The 23,120-nt window shown below is 34.8% G+C and overlaps 1 pseudogene across 1 annotated transcript in view; it reads right to left on the bottom strand.

Annotated features, from left to right (window-relative positions):
* The window catches only part of LOC149540943 (uncharacterized), a 56,263-nt pseudogene that overhangs the window by 16,677 nt on the left and 16,466 nt on the right, over positions 1–23,120 (bottom strand). The window contains exons 2-7 of the transcript XR_016356538.1: positions 4,834–5,275; positions 1,602–1,770; positions 561–1,498; positions 384–529; positions 287–290; positions 48–133 (exon numbers count right to left, since the gene is read on the bottom strand). The product of XR_016356538.1 is annotated as an uncharacterized LOC149540943 (transcript). The remainder of the gene's footprint in view (positions 1–47; positions 134–286; positions 291–383; positions 530–560; positions 1,499–1,601; positions 1,771–4,833; positions 5,276–23,120) is intronic.

Below are 23,120 nucleotides of genomic sequence, written 5' to 3'. Positions count from 1 at the left end.
CAAAGGAAGCAATCTGTTCCATTGAAACCATTTTGAAAATAACTCACCTCTACTTCTGTTGAAGTATATGATGGATCAACATTTTCTATCAGTATCACTGATCCTTGTTCATAACCCCTTTGAAGATGCCCATCTCAGGGCTGAAACAAGAAATATTATTGATTCTTAATTGCAATGCACTTGCTTCCATCTAGCCATAAAATTTCATCTAATATGTTTCAAATCCAAGAGTGCCAATATTCGTAAGGGTGGACAATACTCAGATGTCTCTTAGAAAAATTGTTACTCTCCTGAAAAAACAGTCAATGCATATACATTGTCAGTGCATAACTTACATGGAAAACAAAAAAAACTAAAATTAATAATATTGAAGAGAAACTCACCAATTCTGGCACCTTTGTAACCTCAATTATCTTACATGCAGAAATATTTTCCTTCTTCACAATTGTGTTCTCAAATGACAAAGAAATCAAATCTTCAAAAGCCAAAGGAGAATCATCACCCAGCTTTGACATGATAGACATATGTTCTGAATTTAAAAATTATTTCTTGAAATTTGCCCACTTTGGTAGAGTTAATCATTTTCTTTATGAGACCCCTACCATCTCTTTTGTTCTGAGTTACTTTAAATGGTTCTTTGTCATGCATTGCACTGTCTGACTGCAATACCAGATTTGTTGATTTTTTAGAAGCTTCTGAAACATTTTCCATTGGACTGGTTTTCTTGTCATTTCCTTCAGTTTGTCCATTTTCTTTACCAAGTCTTCCACTTTCTTTACTAAGTCATCCATTTCCCTGACTGAGTCCTCACTTAGGTTAACTATCAGCTCCAAAGTCTTTGTGGATTTCTTTTCTATTTCAATTGATTCCTCTTTAGGTGAATCAATCTTATTAGATTTTCCTTCCTCTGTCTGCTGATTTTCTTTGATCTTTTGACATGTGTGTGAGATTTCAATTGTTGCAAGCCTGGTATTTAACTCTTGAAATTTTTGCCCTTCAGAAGCTCTTGGTGAACCATCAATAAATTTGACTTTACTTTAGGGTGTAGTTTCAGAATCTAAATTTTCATTTTCAACTGTGTCCTTGGCAACTGATGGTGCTCCCATAGAAAATCCATTCACTATATCGTAGCTGCCAACAATGTTGGGTGTGCATTTCAATCTTTTATAGGCTTTTGTTTCCTCATTGACATGGTCCATTTTGGGAGTTTCTGTCCAATTAGATACCATGTCATCAACTCTTGCATTCACTCTGACGCCATCTCCATCAATTATTATATCTTGGTTATTTGACAGCATCACTGCATCTGCTTTCTCATGAAAATCTTCTTTCAGAACATCTGCCATTGCAATGTCTTTATGTGCATCCAATACAGGAGCCCTATTGGATTGAGTATCAGTACAATAAATTCTTTCACCTTCACTTCTTTGATGTTCCTCAGATAGACCAGTAGCAGAATTACTTTTCTGTGAACCTTGAGAGTTAAAAATCGCCTCAACTGCAACAACAAAAAGTTGAATTATATTACAAGCAGGATTTTTGACTAACGTCAAGAATAGGCATTTTTTGAGCACATATGAATGAGAAATTCAGAACTTCACCTCCAAAGTCCTTTATTATAAGATCCATATCTTCTGAAATTGTATAATTGTCTACGTCAAATCTGCGATAGAAGTAGTAATGTGAAGCTTCTAACTCTTCCTCTGAAGGCTGTGGATTTCGCTTATCCGCAGATGTGCAAAGAACCTTGCATTTCCCTACAATGACATTCTTCAGTACATAAAATATTAGACATTATGAATTTCAGATTATTTATACTAAGTAAAGAAAAGAATCCATGACATGAAAAGCTAATTAGAATCCAGATAAGATCAGCAATACAATCAATTTCCAAGCACTGCTTATTGAAAACAAGAATAGAGCAAAAGAAGACAATTCCATTAGTGTAGACAACTACTTGTGTCCACAGTATTAGGTTCACTCAGATTATTCCTATAAATCATGGTTTCCTTTAATTCTCGACACTAGTATTTTCAAGAAGCGGCATGCATTATATTAATATATTAAGCATAACAGCTGGTAAGGACAAAACAAACTAAGCTTTTTGTACTAGTCTGGTACAGGTAAGGGAAGGTACGTATGAGAACATAATATAATGTACTAATGTTGTACAGGATGATGTTACAGCAATTCGTAAAGCATCCTTATACAGATATTAAAAAGGTATGTCTGATGGACCGCACCTTTTCTGTACCAGTTACAGTAGTTCGTTACATAATAAAGTGATTCATTAAAGATGTTGAAGTTCCCGAATCATTGGTTGAACATACCTAAACCAAGTCTATAGACCAATTTCAGAGACTTGGAAAGTTTGGCCAAGTCTAGCAAGAAGATTTTTAAAAACTAACATTTTTCAGAAAAAGAATTATGTGCACTTTTCTTGAAGTATCAATTCTGTGCTGAGATTCTGACAATCCAAATCTTAATCGAAATAAACAATCAGTTTGCTGAGTCCTAATCGATAACTATGACAAAAATAACCATAAAAGGAGTGATCATTCAACACCTATTGTCAAGATTTATCAATGTTATTCAAGTTGGGAGCTTTTTATTTCATATTGGCATTGGACTAGGGTGTTTCAGTAGTGTTTTCTCTAGGGTCAGCATTTACTTCAGCTTATTTGTCTTGCAAGCATTCTATGAGAACAATTGTTCAATCACAATGCTCTTTGCTTATGTACTAACAGTGTAAGCTTCAGATGGTTATACTGCTGAAAAGCTTTCTGTATCTAGCATTTACATTGTAACACGGTAACAATACTACTACTAAGTTGATTTTCTTTATTGCTAGCATGTACCCACTATATAAGTGATTTGTATACATTCAAGATATGTTCCTTATTCACAGTTTGAACACACCTCCAGCATATACAAAACATACACTGCTTTAAGTAGCTCACAGATAAAAATTGATCAAGCTCAGATCATATACAGAACAACTTTGTCACCTATGCAGTGCTCACTCCACAGATATAAGACATTCTCTAGTCACAGAAATTACAACTTCCTTAACACTGATGTCTCACACGATATTCTAGAATCATTACCATGTGATGCTTTACCAACCCACAGTATGGATCAACCATTGCCAATTGCTGGATATGAGATAATAGACACACAAAAATGATCATAAACTGATCATACACAGCATGCCTGACGAGATAAAACAAAATTGTAGATACCGTGAACTTGTGAAGCCTAAAGCCTGAAGCCGACACTGTAATAGCTCGCTCTGCTATGATAATGTCACACATGCTTTCTACTGCACACATTATATATCATCGATCACAATCTGAATTTAAAACAATAATAAGAAAAGATCATACGGTCTGTAGCAGACACCATGATGCCAAGAGATACAGCCATAAAAACATTCCAAAGGCCCAATTACTGTTCTCTTCCCTACACAATAATGATTTCATTTATTTTTCTTTATATGAACATAGAAACATAGTCTGCTCCATCTGAGCTTGAAACCGTCAGAAGACAATAGATCACTGCTCGGGGAACACCAAACACACTATGGCAGTTTTGCAACATGCCACTTAGAATTCCAAAAGATACAAAAGCCACACTATCCCCATCACACCCATCATCAATGACTGGGAAGAATGTGTCAGTTAAATAATCCATATTAATATCACCGCAGCCGTGAACATTACAAGGAAGAGCTGAATCAACCAAATGAAGGAAGAGGGTTGGGAGGAAAAGAAATGCCCCCGACAGTAGTAAGGAGTCACATTGACCCAAATCAGCAATCCCAAGGCATGAGAATAACCGCCACAAATAATAGAGCTTCTGCTAAAATCAACAATAGAAGGAAAAGATCATCATCGATGACCTCAACAGATACGAGGATACAGAACTGCAGAGGCTTGATAGATGACAGACATAGCAGCATAAACATTTCAGATAACATAGAATTGAAAGCACAGTTGACCATCAGTAAATTCAACCAGAAAGGTATGAATGATAGCTCCTGAACCTACCAACATTAACAACTTTGTCTTCTCTATCATGTTCTCGTACTGTGATGTGATGTTTACAAACATTAAATAATATTCCACGTGTGAATGAGGAAAATTTAGCTCAAATCAAGTGACTTGAATGATATGGTAAAGCACTATTGGGGTGAAATTCAAAACAATCACTTGCAGGATGGTTAATTCTTGAATATTTGAGAGCTACTGCCTTTAAAAGTGTAGAGCATTGTTGAGTACTTTAGAACTTATAGGGCGAGGTCATCAATATCTATAATTGATTTTGGTGAGTTTTTTTAAAGTATACTATTAGTAGCTTTGTTATACTATTATCATGAGAGATGGATTCATGTTGAATCACTACTCATGAAACATGGGTCATCGAGTTTGACTCAAAAATCACACAGTTAAATCCTGATATTCATATCACAATTTGTTATACTAGTTTATTTTTGCTCAGACAACCTTTATGAAGATTCTATTTTCTCATAAAGTGTATAATATTTTTGGTTTTTCTCATAACTAAATTGTTGTTGCTAAAGATATGAAGTTTAATAACCGTTCATATACTAGTTATGAAAAAACTGACTGTTTTGTATTTGACGGAGAAGCTGTAAAATTTACAACACATCGGAAAAGACAACATCAAGATGAGTTGCTTAAATCTTTGAGAATTAACAAATAAATGGAGCTCAGAAAACCACAAGAATAATGCACAAAAGCAGAGAATTGTTTTGTCAAACTTCTCTACACTACATACCAAAATGAAATTATTTAGTTGTTTTTAGCTTACCAGTGTATTTATTACATTGGTGACACATTTTCCTTTCCCAGATGCCAGGAATATTTCCTTATATGTAGGCTTACTTTCATCTTCCAGCCATTTTGGAATTTCAATTGGACGAAAGAACCATAGGACCTTCATTTTGTTTCTATTTTCCACTCGATCCTCCCAGACTTCTAATATCTTTCCAATATATGGTTCTGGATCTCCTTCTTTGTAAAGGTATATAGAGTCGTAGCAGGAATATTCTGTACCTCCAAACGAGAATGATTCATAGTATACTATATTATTCTCCTGTATGGCGCTAGCTTTTCGCCCCCAGCAAAATTCATCCTCAATTAGTTTAAGTTCCTGATCCTTGCAGTATACTGGTGCTGCCAATCCTCCTCTAGGAGAAGAAGCTCTATCTTGCATGTTTACTAAGAGGGTAGTATTTTTGTAAACTTGTAAGCTACAAGAAAACATAACAGAAATAAGTGCACAAAACAAAAGGGCAAGGTAATCCATATGAAAGAAATAGAATTTAAAAAAGAATACATAAATCATGCCAAATAAAAATTGATCTTAAAATTTGACAAAAGAGCTAAAGATGGAGATCAAATTGGTATAGTAATCTTCAGTTTCAAGAAATATGGTATAACAGAAGCTAAGGATAGAATTCCATTCTAGTATGCATTTATTTCAAAAGTCTGTATTGACTGTACTTTCTTCTCCTTTTACAATATTGAGATTCGAGAATACAAATACACTCAAATGGTTGCGCCTGCAATGTTTACAGGAAAGTCTTCAGATATATGATATATCCTTAATCAAGAGACTCGTGAAGTAAATTGTTAACTGCATTAAGCAGAATAAAAAATTAACAGGGTAACTTAAGGAACCAGTAGAGATCAAATAAATCAATAGAAAAGTGATAAACTTGGTACGCATGAGAAGGTTGTTTCGAACCCTCGTCTTCAAGGCTTCCTAAAACAAAATTTCATTGCAGCTGCTAGAAGGAACCCTAGTGAGGCTGAAGGCAGGGCAGTTCCTCAGAGTAACACATGGCAATCTCATTCAAGGAGCTCTTTCTTCTTGGACCACAATTCCAATAACAAAGCAGGATTGGAAGCAACAGTTTCTAGGCTTGATTTGGCTTTGGGCTTTGGATGTGAAAATCTTGTAACGTAAGGTGTTTCTTTGAGTGTGATTACTGGTCTCCAGAGAATTGTAAGTTGGACAATTATCTTCATTACATGGTCAATCTACGAAAGAAGTTTAGCAACATAACCTTCATCCATTGTTTTTATGAGGGAATTAAAGTAATCAATTTTTTCAAAGCCGTGATCTTGATTAAGCTCCTTTCTTGTTTTTTGTTACCATTTGCAGCAGCATGGAATCCAATTTGGAGATTTTTCTTCGTGATGATAATACCAACATTAGATTCTTATTATGTGCCCTCATTTTTTCCTAACCACAATTAAATTGTCCTTTCTACTCTGGCATCTCAGCACTTATTCAATGAAAATGTTGATAGTGTTTGCTTCTCCATAATCTTAATTTATTGGTTTTATTTAGCAACCTTGCAGTACTTGTGTGCACACATCATGTCATGCCATCTTAATGTAGAAATTTTTTTGAATAATTTAGTTACAAATGAATATAGCAGAAAACACCATTTTATATTGGAATTGTTACTTCTTTTTACAGACTGGAAGCTTTGCTTCAAGTCTAGAAGCAATATTAGGTTACAAAATAATTTATTTTGAAACTTCAACCTTGAATTCTACAGATGGTTCTACAAATGAATGAAATGCTGATAAGAAGCTGGCTAGAATTTTAGGACAGTCTTGCTGCTACAACCTGATGAAGATCTTTTTTTGACAAGGATTCTGCAGCCTGAAAATGTTTCTTTTGTGCTGTAGATTGCAGCCTCACCTTAAAATCCAAGAAGTCATTTTTGGTTGTATTGTTGCCTGGAAGGTGCTGAAACTAATTGTATCCAAAGTTCCAAACTACTATGCTGAGGTGCTGAAACTAACTGTAACTGAACTGCTGTACTGAAATAAAGTGTTGTTAAAGTTAATTGCTAAATAATTGCTATGCTGGGACTAGGTAAGTGCTGATGCTGACCTGCAAACTACGAAAACACCGAAACTGCTAAACTCGACTATTCAGAAATCTTTAAACTGTATACTTCTCAAAACTAGAACCACCAACTAGAAGGCCGAGGGTTTTGTCCAGTCTCTATACAAAATGAACAGGAGTTTCTATCCTTGTTACTATTGAAAAGGCATTATCAAACAAGTTAGCTTTTAGCTTAATTAGCAGAGTCCTATTCACACTACACGTAAATATCAATTGAAGAATATTTAGACTTTCATCTCACCTCATATAGATCCAACAAGTGTCCCGACTCCCAACACTTGTCCACAGAGTTCTCAATTTGTTTTATACTAGGGATAGACAGAGTTTGACTTCTACCTTCTCACATCTTCATCCTTGCCTTCACAAGAAAAGTTAATTTGTACAATTTATTAGAGTGCAATTATTATATTCGCATATTGCTCATTTGTGGATTGTTTCGAGTTTGCAAGTAGATTTTGGTTTCTCTACCATGGTATCAAAGCAAGTTGCAGCTATTCTCCATTTCTCTCTTGAATTTCTGAGGTTCATTTCCATCAAGATTCAAATGCTGTGTTGTCCCCTATCTAAGAGGTTGAATTCAATAAATAAATATAATATTAAAATGTAGAGTTAAATAAATGAATAATAATAGAATTACAAATTAGATATAATGTATAGATTAGAAAAATATAATTTTAAACAAATATCAACATAAAATGATAACTTTATAATGGATACATCAAATAGATATACAAATTAGAAATTTTACTAATATATATATATATATGTGCCATTAAAAGATTATAATAATAATAAATATTGAATATACCTTTTGATTAAATAAATATCATTTGACATATTATATATATGTACATTCATTATCTTAATATATTTATATACAGTTTATTTTACTTAACCATATAAGATATGATGAAAGGTCACATTCATTCATTTGAAGCGATACGAATAAGATGGCCATGGAAGGGGAGGACGTGAGATAAATAAAGACTCCATTGGAAGGAATACGAGCTATGGATAAATGATATCACCAGTGGAAGGAAAGTGTACGCAGGGGATGAATATGGATAGAGGAAGACATTTCCATTCAAGCAACCAAACATGGAGAATAGGAGAACATGGCGTCAGATATTACAGGACAGCAAGCAGCACTAATATGAATCAGAGGGAGTCTATTCAGTTCGTTGAATCACAATATCAAGCAGATTACTAGCATAAGTCATTCACACCTTCAGATGATCAGAAAATAAAATACCCGGTAGCCAACAGAACAGTGAGAAGTGAACAAAGACAATTACAAAGCAAAGAAATCACAGGATATACTCCGCATTCATAAACAACATGGAATACAAAGTCATTAACGATATTGACAACAGTTAATAAGGGACGATAACCACAAGGAGTGGTATTGCACAGCGAACGGAGAACAGTGTGGATGAAGAGCAAATCTCAATATACAACAAAGACATTGCCACGTGAGGCACAGATATAAGTAGTCAGTGCAAGTATTAGGCAAGATAGTAGCAGGAGACATCCACCCATGACAACGGTGGGAATGAATCATAGCCGATAATCAATGAATAAGATAAAACTTTAAAAGTGAATTTAGTTACAGATAAGCATAATTTATATTATATATCAATGTGGCATATACATTTGGAGTCTGCTCTAAAATCAGTAGTGAATAAGTAAGATAGAAAGATATTAAAGAGAGATTACGGGAGAAAGAAGAGATAGGAAGGGAATAATAAGAAATCAGGTGAAAATAAATCGATAAAATCTATAAGCTATCAGATCTTTACACACCACAGAAAACATTAAGTTCCTATCAGTTTCAGACCAGATTTGAATCATTCCATTCTAATTCCTCAAAATTGGGTGAAGTTGAAGACTCATTTATTTGATATCCAACATATGAATATAACAGATAACTATAAGAGGAAACCATTTTGAATATCCGAAGAGACCAAAATTATATTGAGTATAGAATTATCTATAAAAGCCAACTCATTAAGGTTAGCTTATTGACTTCATCTGAGATAGTAAGGAGCATAGATTTTAGTTAGTGACATATCCTTCGCATTAGATCATCAATTCAGGAGTTAGTAGTGAAACCAAGATTGTAAATAGTAATAAAAAGGAATTCTAGATAATTGTCCCTTAGTTCTAGGGTACATCTTGTAATGTCCCTTGGTATGATGGCTGAAAAATCTAAGAAGATTTGATTCACCCTCATATATCCTGTAAAAGATTATAGGATCTCTGATAAAGAAATACTGATACCTTCCTTTAATCTTCTAGTTAGTAACTTCAGTATACTGATATAGAATTATCAGTATAATACATGCTACTGAATCTGATTTAGATTACAGTTCTATAACAATGAAGATCTTGAATATATATACTTGAGATTCCAAGTACAATATATATTATTTACTGACAAACTGAACTGTATATGTATCAACTGTATTATACTCAGAAAATTGTTTGTATCACTGGTGGCGAAAAATGCATTGCTGTGTGATTGATGATTACTCAACCACCAGCGATTGGCAATATGTATAATGGTGGGGAGTCATGGCCCTACGGGCCCATGAACTCATATAATAGTGCCGACAGTTTGTTAAACCAAAAAGTAATACAATCGCTTGCAATACAATATTGCAATGTAATTTCATGACAATTTGTAAACACATAACCATAGTCAACTATGTGTGTGTGTGTGTGATGAAATCACAAATTTAAATACTTAAATATAAGGCACTTCACTTCTACTGAAGCTACACTTTAACACTCCCTCTTAGCGAGGGAGAAGTGAAATATCAAAAATTTCTTACGGACTCTAAAATGATATCAACATTAATGATATCCATCCAAAAAACAGATTATCTGACTTAACACTCTGAAATAGTGGATTGTCAAATAACTGTAACCACAATCTTATGAACTCTATCACAACAAGTACTATGATCTCCAACATACTGTATCAACAACTAAATTGATCATAATACATATTTTATCAATGACTTCTGGCTTATCTGGAACAACAACATAATCTATCATGATAATAGGCCTATCATTTGTAAGATCGTCACCTTACAATGATTACCTTCTGAATATATATGTCTATGAAAGATCATCACATTTCATTACATATCTGATGCTACTATTGAACTAGAAGCATAAACACACATAAAAATTGAAACTTAAGTTCAATATTCAAAATTACAATTTGATCATGCCAAGTTTTCCTCTGAAATATTCTAATTTGAACTTGGCAAGAGGTTTGGTAAGAACATTAGTTGTTTGCTCATTTGTACTTATGTAATCTAGTTTGATAACTTCTTGATCTACCATATCCCTAATGTAATGATAAGGTATCTCAATATGCTTAGATCAATTGTGGAAAATTGGATTCGCTGAGAGCTTTATACAGCTTTGATTATTGCAGTTGGCTTCAAAAGTTTCTTGAACAACCCAACTAGCAACGTTCGCAGCCATAATCTGCTCTGGCTCCCATGGATGAGGCTATATATTCTACTTCAATGGAGCTTAAGGCAACGGAAGATTGTTTTCTGTTGAACCAAGAAATCATTGCTGACCCAAGACTAAAACAACATCTTGTGGTACTCTTACGTTCAGTAGAGCTACCTGCCCAATCAAAATCTGAATATCCACGAAGATTGATTTCAACTTGATCATATTTGAGTCTCATACCAACTGAACTTCTTAAGTATCATAAGATGTGCTTAGCTTCCATAAGATGTATCTTCTTTGGTTCACACATGAATTGACTTAAAGTATTAGTTCCAATACAGATATTGGGGCGAGTATTAACCAAGTACATTAGTGATCCGATGATCTGCCTGTAGTAAGTAGGATCAGTAGGTTTAGATTCAAATCCGTCATTCTTCAGTTTATGTAGAGTAGCTTCCATAGGAATAGTTACTGGTTTAAAATCCATCATTCCAAACTTAGTTAAAATATCAACAATGTATTTTCCTTGATTTAAGAAAATGTATTTCTCCTTTTGCCAAACTTCTAGACCTAGGAAGTAATGAAGGAGTCCTAGGTCTTTCATGTCAAATTTCGTTGTTAGTTCTTGTTTTCATTTAGCTATAAGATGTTCTTCACCTGTTATTAGTAAATCATCAACATATAATACAAGAATAATAATATCATCTCCATTTATTTTGAAGTATATGTTAGGATCAGCTTCGTTCTTGGAATACCCTAATTTTGAGAGATAGTTGTCTATTATTTCATACCATGCCCTGGATGCTTGTTTAAGACCATACAGTGCTTCATTTAGTTTGCGTACGTGAGAATTTTTTGTTGAAGATGGTAGCTGCGATAGAGATCTTTATCTCTGGAAATATGAACATTATTACCATTATTGTTACGTTCAGCTAAAAAGGACACTTAAGTTTAATTTGTAATTATAAATGTAAATAACATGTGTCATTCTCATGCATTGAGGCATGAATATTCGAAGAGTCATAATTAATTATAGGAGTTATAGGAATCTCAAGAGACCTTTTCGGTTATCATGTGAAGAGTCTCCTATTGTTATATATTTGCATCATGCAAAGGATATTGTACACTTGAACATTTCATTATCAATAAAGATATTTTTGTATTGTGTGGCTGGGTTTTTTTCCCTTCATTCTCGAAGGGTCTTCCCAAGATAATTTTGATGTTCTTTGTTTTAGTTTTTCTCTTTCTATTTGCTGGTTATTATCTTTGATTTATGGGCTTTAGTTTCAACATGGTATCAGAGCTAGAGTTTTGTAGCTCCTCACTTCAAGTTACTGTAAAAGATTATTTTTATTATTTATTTATTTTTCTTCACTATTGGGTGAGGTTCTTGGCTTTTTGCTATCATGTCCATTTGATGATTCTGGTGAGATAGGTCAAGAGATTTATTTCTTTCATGCAGTCTATCTTTATCGTGAACATTGAAGGAATTCAGAGCCTTAGTAGTATTATAGGGAGCAACTCTGAATTTCACCACTTGAGTTGTCATCAAATTGCTTTAGTTAAGTTGGGTTGTTTCATTGCTATCTGTTTCTGTTTGGTCCATCTAGACATTCACTGTTGCAGGTTTGATTCAGAATTGATAATTTCTATCTGGATTTAATCGAAAATTGTTGTGGGACATTTATATTTTTTTTAGACCTTGAGTATACTGGTTGCATTTGCATGTCAATTCTCCAGGTGTCTTATTTTTCTCCATCGTGTTCTATCTCTTAATTCTTTCTGGGTCCCACATGTGTGCTGGCGACAGTTATCCTTTTGGGCTTCAAACATTCATTATCAATGATTTACACTCTCTTTTCTGCATTGAATATTTGTCTTGAGTTCATGTGATACCAATGATAGGAGTGTGATGTTTTCTTGAATCATGTTCTTTTCCGCTCGTTTTTACATATTTAGTGGCAGGAAAGCCAACAAATTTATCCCTATTCAGCCTAAAGTTTATCCCTCGACTAAGCCTCTAGGATCGGTCGATTCAAGCTACTGGAAATCCTTCCAAAAGAAAGATGTCTTGCAACAGTTTGCAGGTGTTACTTGCATTAATTTTTGTCACGGTTTTTCTTATATGCTGTTTCATACGGAAGTTTTCTTGAGATTTCTTTCTTTTGTATTCATGCTCATTTATTCCTTCATCGGAAGTCTTTGTGGTTTGACTGTTTTTATGGAGGATGATTTAGCATCGGGACTGTTATCCTTCTTCTTCGATAGGTCAATTTGATAGTGTCAGTCGCTTGGTCTTTCTTATCACCGCTTCAATATGTTATTGGTAGTGTCAGTCACTTGTATCTTCTCCTCCATTGTCTTATTTTACATTCCAACGACATCTTGTTTTTATTGATTACTTTGCATGAGTTTTACAAGAATTATAAAGGACGGTGAAGTGTCGTTAATAGAATATTGGTATAGTTCTGTTTTTATTATTGACTTCTTACGTGTCTTTATTCAATGACCTAGCATCACATGTGGTGGACTTTCAGTTAAAACAACTATTATTAATCGCATCATGTCTGTTTGGAATTGTCTTTTTCATCAGTCGTAAAAAAAAAAAAAGGGGGGAAATATTTGGTGAGAGTCCATATCGTGTGTATATTTTCTCATCAACAAAGCTATGATTTTCACAATTTATTTATTGAGTCTCATTTTTATTATTTCTAGTGTTGGGAAAGAAAATTTCAGAACTTGTTGGAGTTCTTTGTCAAGGGTGGATAACATTCTTAGCATCAAACAGTTCAAGATCAGTTCAGGTCCTTGGTTAGCCTCAAGGTCATCGGGATACATTATTTCTTGGTAGATATGTGCTTCAGTCTGCAGTTACAATTAGGAAGTTGTGACCATGACTTGTGATCTAGGATCTTGTTTCTAGGGCATACACCATTCTAGCTGAGATGCTTGTCATTTAGAGCAGGTCTCAGGTTACTGGTCTTCATAAATCACCTATGTGAGTTTGTAATGTGGACGCCAACATATTCAAAAGTGGTAGAACATCACTAATGCTCAATAAATCATAAGAAAAGGTTGGAATCGATGAGCAAACTAATAAGAGATTACACGAGAAAATAATGGATTACCTCTAACAAAGAGATAAGTATTCTATGGTCATTGTTCCTTGCAATTTTTAACTGGAAATAGTATGTTTTTAGCATTGATATTTATAATCAATTGATAGTTGATTGCAGGATGCAACAAGATAATGATTATACTCCAGAGGGAGATGCTGATCTTTAGAGGGAGATTTTAGCTTCAGAGGGAGGCTTCATAATTAAGAAGGGAGTGGTTATGGAATCCCCTTCACTCTTATATATGCTTGTGATGCTTATGGTATTTGTAAAATTTGAGACTTAAATGGAACCAGGTCTTGTTTTTATGCATTCTTGTGTGAATAAATGAGATTGTAAGATCAGCTATGCTAACTCTTTCACTATGCGATAGTGAACATCATATTGAGAGAGTCCATGATGTCATCACTTTGAGAGATTTCGTGATGGGAGTTGGATGTCATGTTGAGAGATTCCATGACAGTTCACGTTGAGAGAGTCCGTGAATAAAGGCTTAGTTGTGAGTCTTACAAATCTTTTCATGTTGAGTGATTCCATGAATGTGATTAATTGTTACAAGGTTTCATGTTGAACAATTCTATAAATATGATTGATTGTTATAGTTTTTCATGAATCTAATAAGATATATGGGATAAAATTTCATCATTAACATTTTGGTTGCAGTCTTGTGTGTTTGTTCAGCTAAAGATCTCTCTCTGGCTAAGAGGGAGTGTTGAAGATGGTAGCTGCAATAGAGATCTTTATCTCTAGAAATATGAACATTATTACCATTATTGTTACGTTCAGCTGAAAAGGACACTTAAGTTTAATTTGTAATTATAAATGTAAATGACATGTGTCATTCTCATGCATTGAGGCATGAATATTCGAAGAGTCATAATTAATTATAGGAGTTATAGGAATCTAAAGAGACCTTTTCGGTTATCATGTAAAGAGTCTCCTATTGTTATATATTTGCATCATGCAAAGGATATTGTACACTTGAACATTTCATTATCAATAAAGATATTTTTGTGTTGTGTGGCTGGATTTTTTTCCCTTCATTCTCGAAGGGTTTTCCCAGGATAATTCTAATGTTCTTTGTTTTAGTTTTTCTCTTTCTATTTGCTGGTTATTATCTGTGATTTATGGGCTCTAGTTTCAACATTTTTGTCATGGGTAATAAACCCTTTTAGTTGCTCAATATATACTTCTTCGATGTCACCATTTAGGAATATTGTTTTGACATCCATTTGATGTATCTTCCACCCTTTGGATGTTGCGATAGCTATGATGGATCTAACAGATGTGTATCAAGCAACTAGGGCAAATGTTTCTTCGTAATCTATTCCTTCCTTTTGAGAGAATCTATGAGCTACAAATCTGGCTTTGTACTTTTTAATACTACTGGCTAGTGTGTATTTGATTTTGTATAGCCATTTAGAAGAAACAACTAATTTATCTTTAGGTCTGGGTACAACATCACATACATCATTTTTCAATATGGATTGGTATTCTTCAATCATTGCATCTTTCTAGGATTTGCATGTTAATGCTTCTTCAACATTTTTAAGTTTTGATTTGATGAGTTATGAGAGTAGTGCTACATAGCATGAATGATTCTTTGTTCTTTTGTTTTCTCTAATTACTTCATCTGGTTCTATATGATTTTCCTCTATCATTTTTTTGGCCCAAAGTGGTCTCTTTTTATTATTTGGATTTTCAGTGTTCTCTGAATTTGAAATGGAAGGTGTAATATGATCAGTGTCATTCTCCCTCTCATTCTCTAGTGATTGATTCTCGTCCAATTCAATAGTGGGTTCTAAGCATGATTCATCAAAGTTCTTGGAAAGATTAAAAGCAATTTCTTCTTCAAATTTTACATCTCTACTAATTTCAATGGTTCTTTGTCCGAGAATATAGATCCTGTAACCTTGGTTGGCTCATTGTATCCGATGAATATGCCCTTCTTTCCAGATGGTTCTGGTTTGGTTCTTTTTTTTTTAGGAATATGAATATAAATAGGACACCTAAATATCCTTAGGTGACTTAAGTCTGGTTTGATGCGTGAAAATACTTCTTCAAGAGTTGTATTTTCCAGAATTGAGTGAGGACGTCTATTTTGTATATAAACTACAATATTGGAAGCTTCAGCCCAAAAAGAAGTATGAAGATTTTGATCATACATAATAGCTGGCTGATTCAATAAAGGATTTATTTTTTTGTTCTACAACTCCATTTTTTTGAGGATTAATGGTACAAAAAACTCCCTTTTAATCCCAACAGAAATGCAAAAGTCTTTAAAAATTTCTAAAATGTATTCACCTCCATTATTCGATCTTAGAGTTTTGATTTTTTGTCCAAACTGGTTTTCAACTAGGGCTTTGAATTCTTGGAATTTGGATAATACTTCGAAAGATTCTTTTTTGCTTAAGTAAATCCAAGTTCTCCTAGAAAAGTCATCTATGAAAATCACATAATAGAGACATCCACTTAGGGAAGGTACAGATATAGGACCACATAGATCAATATGAATAAGTTCAAGTACAGACTTAGATTTGTGTTCACTTTTGGGAAAGGACCCTTTTGTGTTTTTTACCTAGTGCACATCCTTTGGAAATGCCTAAGTGATCAAGTTTAAGAGTAGGTAACCCTATTACAATTTTTCTTATTGATGATAAGGCACGGAAATGAAGGTGATCTAGTCTTCTATGCCATATTTCATTTGTGTTTGATACTACATGATTTAGAGCTAAATTTTGTTGGTTACCAAGTTTATATAAACTTCCATCTCTAACTCCAATGGATATGGCTTTCTTGATATTTGAATTCTTTGGCCAAGATAGTACTTTGTCTTCTTGAAATGTGATTCGATATCCTTGATCAGCAAGACTGGAGATAGAGACCATATGTCTTTTTATGCCAAGTACAAATAAAACATTTTTAAGATGAAGAGTAATACCTGAATTTAGTTGAATTGAACATGATCCAATACCTTCAACCGGGTGTGTAGAATTGTCTCAAGTGGTTACTTCTTCAGAGGAGTATCCTTCAAAGCTTTCAAATTTATCTCTAAAGCTTGTGATATGACGTGATGCTCCACTATCAATAATCCATGTGTTTTTGTTGGAGTTTAATTCACTTGAAAGTGCTAGATAGAATCCAAAGTTTTCATCTTTTTCATCTTTGATTTCTACTAGAAGTTATGAGTGTGACCAAATTTGTCACATTTGAAGCATTGTACTTTTGACCAGTCTCGTTTCTTATATGACTTGTTGAATTCCTTTTTATTTTGTTTGAATTTACCTTTCTTTCCTTTATTATTATAATTTGTTTGAAGAGCTTGAATGTCTCCCTCTTGATTTAAATTGATTTCTCTACAAATTAATCTTGACTCTTCTTGAGTGCATTCATTTTTTAATAGTTCAAATTTAGGAAGATCAGGTCAAGAGCTTAGACCATGAATAAAAGTTTCCCAAGATAGAGGTAGCCCTTTTAAAGCAATAATGCTGAGTTCTTTGTCATCTACTTGATTTCCAATAGTTTCTATTTGATCTTTCAACTCAGAAATTCTTAGGAAATAAGATGTGATTGATTCTCCATTGTTCATTTTGATATATAGTGGATATTGCTTCAATGTTAGCAATCTACCAGTGTTGTTAATTTTGAAAGTATTCTTAATTGTGAAAAACATCTCAAAGGCAGACTTGATATAGAGGGCAGAATGTGATCCTTAACAAAATCTATGATAATCTTCATGGCTTTATTGTTGTGTCTTTTCCATGATGTTTTATCTGGATCATTTTCTTGTACAGGTTTATTTGTCTCTATATATTCTTCTAATTCCATTTCTCATAGAATAATCATTACTTGACTTTTCCACGATGCAAAGTTTGAAGCTCCTTCAAGTCTATATTCTAACCTTACGTGATTCACCATTTTGAATTGAAGATATTTAGAATCTGATAATTAACAATTCTGAGATTGAATTTCTCTATCAGGATGGCCCTGATACCATGTAAAAGAATTCAAGGTAAACTTTAAGAAAGCCACCTCCAAAAAAAGATATAAAATATTGGCAAATTTTTCATTATTTTGAAAAAACAAAATTATTTCTATTGGTGAATCTCTCAATTTTTAATTATAAATATGATTAATATTGGCGATTATTTTTTAATCATAATTTTTTTTTGTATAAAATATTGACGAATCTCAATAATAATAAGAAGTTCATTAATCACCATGGAATATTACAAATCAAAATTGAACATTTTTTTACCTTGTGGAATATGATGAGAATCGTTACATATACTTTAAATCAATAGTGAAAAATAAATATTGGTGATATATCCCTAAAGTAACTAATAATTATGATAATTATTGGTTAGTTCAAATTAATTTCTCTAATAAGATATTATATTTAGGTAACTCAAATCTATTCATGTAACAAATATTGTGGCGAATATTTGAGTTTAAATTTTTTAATAAAATAAATTATTGAGCGATTTTAAATATTCTAGAACTAAATTTTATATAACTATGGCGATTTAAGTTGTATCAAATCTTAAATTATTAGCCAAATTACTAGCCAAAAAATTCTAAAATTAGCCAATTTAAGAAAATTAGCCACTAAATTATACCCTATAAAAGATTATAGGATCTCTGATAAAGAAATAATGATACCTTCCTTTACTCTTCTAGTTAGTTATTTCAGTATACTGATATAGAATTATCAGTATAATATATATGCTACTGAATCTGATTTGGATTACAGTTCTATAACAATGAAGATCTCGAATATATATACTTGTGATTCCAAGTACAATATATATTATTTACTGACAAACTGAACTGTATATGTATCAGCTATATTATACTAAGAAAATTGTTTGTATCGCTGGTGGTAAATAATGTATTGCCGTGTGATTGATGATTACTCAACCACCAGTGATTGGCAATATGTATAATGGTGGGGAGTCATGTGCTTGTAGGGACATGACTCTATGTGGCCGGGCCCATGAACTTATATAATAGTGCCGACAGTTTGCTAAACCGATAAGTAATACAATCACTTGCAATACAATATTCAAATATTGCAATGTAATTTCATGACAATTTGTAAACACATAACCGTAGTCAACTATATGTGTGTGTGTGTGTGTGTGGTGAAATCACAGATTTAAAAACTTTAATATAGTGTGCTTCACTTCTACTGAAGCTACACTTTAACATATTCATGCCTAATATTGATGTATTTTCCCTTGAATATTTCTTTTAATTCTTATAGTCTTATAATCAGACAATTTGATGATTCTTTATATGCTCATAATCTCTGACCAGTATGCCAAGCTAAATCCAAAGATTGGATATAACTAGAGGAAATGATTATTCTAGGAATAAGCTGTTTACTTTCGGTCTCTATACTTCAACTGCCAGATATGAATAGGTGATATATGTGCACTTAGGAATAAGCTAATTATAATATTTGGAAATAAAGTTTGATTGAAATTACATAGAGAGATGATTAGCAATAACTGAGATCATTAATCTGGGGTTCACTGTGTTACTGCCTCTGATTCTATCACTCTACTAGGATGCGTAGATGTTTACTAGATATGTTTGTTTTACTCTATTTATGAATCACCCCTGAATGAAATTGATGACGCTGAAATACACAACAGTATGTTTTGTTTACAATCGGTCCCAGGCAATGGTTTGACAAGTAGGATGTATCTTCCAACGTCTCCAAAATAAATGGTACAAGACTGAAATCTGTATATTGTCCAGCATAGTGTAATCGAGTCCCTTACTAAAAAAAATTGATTTGATACAATCCAAATTGTATGGGTAAGAAGGGATGATATATAGTGGTTATTTGAAGGGGTGATGATAGTGCTTTGTTTTTTTTTATTTTTCTTGTTTCCCTTTGAAACTAACCTATCAGCTGCTTCTTGTTATTTTAACATTGTTGTTATTTGAGAAGGTGGCAACCCCTTCTTTTTTGGCTTTGAGCCCTCCCACAAATTGATCCCTTTATCCTCAGTGCCTAGAAAATGAAGTATTACTTGGTATATAAGAGCTTCTATATTGGGTATTGCAAAAATTATATTTCCATTTAGCCCTGCCCCCCACTTCCCCCCTACTCCAGGATATTGTTGAAGTCTTCTTGTATACTTCCACAAAGGAGAACCTTTTTCAATTATATTTTTGGGACCCCTCCCTACCCACTAAGCTCTAACTAGTCATTATTTTTTATTAAGTAAAACAAGTTTTACAAAGATCCTGAAACCTGAAAGTATTACAGCATATCAAAAATAGAAATATTCAGAAATGTCCAGCATAAACGAAGCAGCTTAACAAAAGCCAACCATAAAACTCACCTGCGGCTAGGGACAAAAAACCAGCAAGACTAGAACAAAAAAGAACCAGCTACACTAGGAAAGAACAACCACCTAACTATCAATTCTCTTTATCGAGAACCTGCAGGGATTCTGCAGCTTCTATGGTCTTCCCGTTGTCGGCGTCCTCCTGGTCTTGGTTCTAAGCATCCGCCTGGTCCCTAGTTTCTTTCGGAGAATCCTTAGCCTGCCCACTTTCCAGGTTAGACTTCTCCTATATTTCCCCGCCAAATCCAGCACTAATCAATGATTCACCCACGTTGTTAATATTTTTGTTCAGGGTATTCAATGTGGCAATCACCTAATTTGCCAGGTTTTGGTGGAAGAACTCCATCCTTTGGACTCTTTGTTCAACCTTGGTGATTCTGTCCTCCTGGTCGGCCCTGTGATCCTGGACGTTGAAATGTTGTTGGCTTCCATCCTGGCTTTTGTCCTCTTCATTGTGCCCCTGGTCGCTGCCTCTTTTTTGGTCACGTTCCTGGCCTTTTCTCCCCTTGAGTTCTTCAATTTCATGGAACAACCATTTGATAGACTGGAAATTGTCTATCATGCTATTCCTAGCGTTGTTCAAAAGGTTAAGCCCAATTTCCCTTGCGTTATTTGAGATCACAACCAGACCAGAATCAATGAGATCATCATAATGGGTTTTGCCATCAATGTCCTCCATCACTTGAATATTCAAAGACTCCCTGACAATCCCCAATTTGGCTTTATTCAAATTAAAATTCCTCCAAGACCTCCTCCTATTTTTCGTTATCACCTCCCTACTCTCTTTTCCCAGAATGTCTACAGTCGGGGAGGAAGTGGGGCCAGGGCCAGGAATCTCAAGAATCTGGTCTTTGGTGTCAAAGGCCTCATCTGCTTTCCTTTTCTTAGGATTCCCCGACACGTCGGCAAATTCCTCCTCCTCCTTCTCACTATCCCTCCCCTTCTTCTCACCATCCTCTTCCTTCTCCTCTTCCTCCAAATCAATGTCCTCATCATCCTCATTATCCTCCTCCTCCTCTTGAGGCTCAAGCTTAGGGAGAATGAGGGGTAAACCTCTCGGGCTCTTTCTGCAAGAAATGCGAGCAAAGGGTTTCCTTTCTTCTTTGGATTTAGACTCCTCTTCTTCCAATTTTATACTCTACACATCTTTGGAATCTGAGCTCCCAGTTTCCTCGGAAGCACACCCAGCATCTCCAAGGGATTTTCCCCTAGTTTGAGCCTTCAGATACTCATAAACCAGGAGGAGTAATCCCTCATGAAGAGCTAGATTAGTGGTGGGTTTCCTCTTGAAACCCTCGATACCCTTGCTCATGGAGGTAAAGAGGTAAAAAGGAAAAGAAATTTTGATTCTATGCCTAAAGTGATTAAGCAAGACAAAATGATGCATTCTTATCCTATCAAATCTGAGGTCTAGGGAAATATACTCAATGATGATCCTGAGAACATACCTCCATAGCTTTTTGATTGACTCCATCTCGTAGTATGACTCCACCTTGACGAGCTTATTTAGCTCCTTTTCATCCTTCGCAAAAGCTTTGACAGCGTTTGTCGATATTTTCTTATCTCTGAAAAAATTAGTCCCTTCCAGAGGGATTTCGGCAACCTTGGGCTATCAATTCCGCATTGACATGGTGGGTGACCCCATCAATTTTGACTCTCCCATTTTCCAAGAATCCACCATAACCTTGGTTATCCTCACATCAAAACCATGGAGCTTCTCCAAGAATCGAGAAATTCCACCCTTTTCCAGTTTGCGCCAAACCTTCGGTTTCTCCTTCCAGTTCCCCGCATCTCCCGACAGCTCCCTCCTGTTTCTCTCTCCCACCATGGTTTTCTCTGATACTAAAAGCCCCCACCTGCTCACAGATTTCTTACAGACCTCGGCCTTCTTCAAACTGCGAAACTCTAAGATGTTTTTGAAAATACCAGTATTAATGGTAGTATTCAAAACAACCCTTAAAACATGTCGTATGTACACGCTATTATGTTTTGAAAAGAGTTTCGCATGATTTTTAATAACTCCCCCTCCTACATGCAATCTTGCAAATCTTTCCATCATTTATTTTGGATTTTTCTAGTACTTCCCTAGATGCGATCTTGCAATAGTAAATTATTTATTGCCATCGGAAAGATGTCGCCGACATGCCACATCATCTCCGCATTATTGGCAACCGCTTCATTAGCAAACCAGTCAGTAGCCAAATTGGCCTCCGAGCACACATGGCTGATATAGGTCTTGTTGAACTTGCTCAAGTCAGACTTTAATTCCTCTATTATATTCACAATGGTCCACAAGGGCTTAGCGTAACCATTGAGACAATTAATGATGTTTAGTGAGCCCCTCCAACCATAGGTTCTCAATCCCAGAAGCCAGGGCCAGCTTAACAATGTGACTAGCACCACTGGCTTCAGCGAAATGGTTCGTCTGATGTCTGAGCGGGCAGGAGAAAGCTGCAACTCCTCCCCCATGGTTGTTTCTGATGATGCCTCCACTGCCCACGAGTCCTAGGTTCCCTTTAGCAGCCCCATTGAAATTGGCCTTGAACCAATTTTCAAGGGGAAAAGCCCACATGACCTCCTGTCTTTTCCTATCCCTTTCCATTTTCCTTTGTCTGTTGTTCCCTCCTTCAATATTTCCTTCCTTAGTGGTGGCGAAGTTCTCCTTCATTAAACCTTCAATTTTCTCAGCAAAGACAAACTCAGGGGATTCCCTATCTCTGAAGATTCGATTATTCCGCTCTTTCCAAATACCCCAACAGAAATGCAGAAGGGACCAAGAGCCAATTAGTTGGGAGATTAAACCATTATGTGAACTCCTCCATTGGCTAAAGAAATCTCAAATGTTGGCCGAAGGGCACCAGCTGACCCCAAAGTCCCCGGTAAGGAGGTTCCAAACATTAGAGGAATAGGGGCAATGAATAAATAAATGATTGACTGTTTCCAAAGCATGCTTGCATAAACTGCATTTGTTGGGGATAAGCTGACCTTGTTTAGCTAGATTGTCCAGAGTAAGGATTTTGTCTTGGAGCAAAAGCCAGAAAAATATATTAGTTTTTGGGGTAAGACCAAGGGTCCATGCCTTAGCCCAAATGGGTTTCTCCATTCTATCCCACAAAGAAAAGTATCCAGAGGCGACAGAGTAATGGCCATTCGAGTTACCTCCCCAAATGACTTCATCCTCCTTATTATTTATTGGAATAGCATTCAGGCTAAT

The sequence above is a fragment of the Cupressus sempervirens genome, chromosome 9 (genome assembly GCF_028749045.1).
Source record: "Cupressus sempervirens isolate cs-2001-9-10 chromosome 9, ASM2874904v1, whole genome shotgun sequence".
NCBI lineage: Eukaryota > Viridiplantae > Streptophyta > Pinopsida > Cupressales > Cupressaceae > Cupressus > Cupressus sempervirens.
This window is presented reverse-complemented; position numbering and strand designations above follow the sequence as displayed.